The sequence below is a fragment of the Alosa sapidissima genome, chromosome 6 (genome assembly GCF_018492685.1).
Source record: "Alosa sapidissima isolate fAloSap1 chromosome 6, fAloSap1.pri, whole genome shotgun sequence".
Lineage (NCBI taxonomy): Eukaryota > Metazoa > Chordata > Actinopteri > Clupeiformes > Clupeidae > Alosa > Alosa sapidissima.
In genome coordinates, this window is record NC_055962.1 from 20,485,711 (window position 1) to 20,488,681 (window position 2,971).

General features: G+C 41.7%; 1 protein-coding gene across 1 annotated transcript in view; it reads right to left on the reverse strand.

The window, feature by feature from the left end:
* Positions 1 to 782: 782 nt before the first annotated feature.
* nkain2 (sodium/potassium transporting ATPase interacting 2) overlaps positions 783 to 2,971 on the reverse strand; it is a 175,802-nt gene continuing 173,613 nt past the window's right edge. Inside the window, exon 7 of the mRNA XM_042096064.1 lies at positions 783 to 2,971. This exon is cut by the window's right edge and continues 1,380 nt beyond it. The gene's annotated coding sequence lies outside the window, so the exon portion shown is untranslated.

Here is a 2,971-nt window from a genome sequence, read left to right on the forward strand (position 1 = left end):
TCAAACCTGATGCTTGCTATGGTAAATCCTACACCCCCGAAACTGTATCAAACATCCCAACTATTTCCTATTCTAATAATTAAAAAAAAAAAAAACACATTTAGAGAACACAACCTTCATGGCACACATGGTAAACTAGGTCACAGATGGTTGATGAGGAAGGTTTGTGTTTGCCATGTGTTTGTTTGTGGGTCAGAGACTGGGGTGATGGGGACAATTGGGGCCTGTTTACATTTGTTTTTAGAATGTGTCTTGGGTGATCCAATCACAACGGGCCAGTTCTACAAGTGTAAACAATTAACAAGATGCATGGTAAGCTCATTACCTGCTGAGCTGGTCTGAGATGCATTTGACCACATTTGTTTTGTAGTGTAAACGCAAATGCATTCTGATGTGTCCCGGACAATGGGAGTTCTAATGACTGTGACGTTGTGCAGTAATGTAATCTTAACATGAGTCATCAATGGCGACACCTACACACTTTGAATGTGTAAACAAACAGTGATGTGTCTCGGCTGACCTCTTGCGATCGGATCACCCAAGACATATTTTCAAAACAAGTGTAAAAAGGCCCATAGTTAGCAGGTGTGTGGGCTGTGCTGGCTTCAAATTCAGGCAGATCTCTAAGGTTGTACTGAGGACTCACCTTTTACTGTCACTCATAATGCCATGTCACTCTGGAGAGACACGTTCTTGATGAAAGCAGGAAGTTTAGAGGAAGGGGATATTGGGAAGGTATATGGGAGAGATGCTGTCCAACAAACTTGAGAATGAGAGTAGGATTAGAGATTTCCACTGTCTTGTCTTGTTTTTTTTATTATATGTACAGTCATTTTTGAAAAGTAACAGAAATAGAAAATAGCTAAATCTATTCCAAAAGTAGAAGACAGCACTGAACCCAACCCAGACCACTGTGGCCCTGCGTCAGAACTTTGTGAAGTTCACTTGTGTTGGCATTGCACATGAAAAAAAAGTAACCCAAACAAAAACCAGACAAAAAGAGCACTGCTGTCATATGTGATTACATACAGCCTACAGTAATTGGAAATTTAGTTCAATACACTATACTGTATATATCCCACAAAGTACTGGACATGGCTACGGTCTCAAGTGTTATTATTTACAAACTGGCATCAGCTCAGAGAAGGGAGAGTGATGAGCAGGAGCAGTTCTGTTGGAACCATAGACTGTATATATAGAATGCCTCGGTGGCTTCAATTCTATAGAACATAGCTGAATGGAGCCACTCTGTCCTATATACAGTCTATGGTTGGAACTACCCCTCAGTGATGGTTGGTCTCCTGGGAGTAAACTTCATGCAGCAGTAGCACCGGTGGATCAGGACCATTTCCTCTCGTCCTCCACGCTTTTCTCTTCTCTGTCCATCCATCACCATTTTAATGACCACAGACACAGCAGGGGGGGGAAGCGAGGGGAGAACAGAAAAAAACGAACAAAAAAAAAACAGGACCGTAGGTTGACATCTCGCGGGTGACTAAGTCGTGGAGAGAAACGATGAGACAAGTTCCCGTGGTGGTGTAATTTGGACGGTGTCCGTCTCTCTGGATGACCTCAGCCTCCACACTAATGAATACCACACACCACTCAACCATAGCAAGGGACTTAGCTAAGCTTCATCATAATACCAGGTAAAACTGCAATGAGATAGCACTGTATCATATATAGTATATGTGTACATTCCACACTATTCAGATTCAAAGTCAGTTGTATGTAATTCTCTTGTATGCTTCATTTTATTAATGGGTCTCACTGAACCTAAACTGCCTTGGGCTAAACCAGTCGAGCAGTGGAAGGCTCTATAGAACTCTAAATACTCTAATCCCCCCCAGACAAACACATTGAACCCATGAAGGTACGACTGTATGTCTCAAATTCAGTCTCCAACCCCCACATCAGTCTGAAATCTGTCTGAAATCCAATAGAATCTTAATGAGAAAAAGATCTCCCCATAAATCATTTCTCTTGTAGAATTAGTCAGATTTAACAGAATTATTTTTTAAAAATACTAAAATAGAACAACTAAACATACAGTATTTGCTTTCTCACAGTCTCTGACTTGTAATGGCTCCAAGCCTCTATAAGCTCTGTCATGTTGGTTTATTGTCATGACGTGGATCTAGGCACTCTCTCTCTCTCTGAAGATGCAACCTCTGTACCACTTAAAAATGCTTATGAGTGATGCAATTTGGCGATAGTGCCTTCATTCCACTATGCAAGTGCTTGCTAAACTTGTCTACGCAGCTCCGCAGAGGGCTGCATTAGTGGACCACACACAACAGAGGGATACATATTTAATGGACCATCTCTGGAATAGATGTGTGTATGTGTGTGATTGATTGAGTAAACAAGTCCACAACACCCCTCACACCATTGTTGTGGTTCCCAGCAGGCTGGTCCATATCCAGACGTGGCGAGTTTGGGCTGCATGAACCTCTTGTCATTGAGAGAGAGAGAGTCGCCATTGGTTAATTTTAGCTCATCATGGCAGATACATAGTACGTTCACAATAAAAAAAAAAAAAGCCAATAGTTTCACACCACTGAAGAGAAAGGGACAACAATAAATATATTTACTGAGTGGCCCCTGGGATTTCATAGTAGCAGTCTTCAGAGTTAGATGTTCAATAATAGTGCATTATCTTATACTACCTTCCCCTATCTCTCCCATTCATTGAGGGAGGCAGAGGGTCTGTGGCCCAGCTGGGGTCCATGAGCTGTCGACTACACAATGCACAAAGACTTAGTGGCAACATGAACCCCAAGCTGCACTGTCCTCTCTCCACGCCTCTCACTGTTAGCAAACGTTATCTTTACGAGGGGTTTCCTCCTTGTAACTTTGTACAGTTTCAAAGACAAAAAGAAAAACAAAAAGCCCACTTACACAACATAATAAATTATTAGTCCACTATAAAAAAGAGTAAACACAGCCACACATGTTAAAAAAGCTTGAA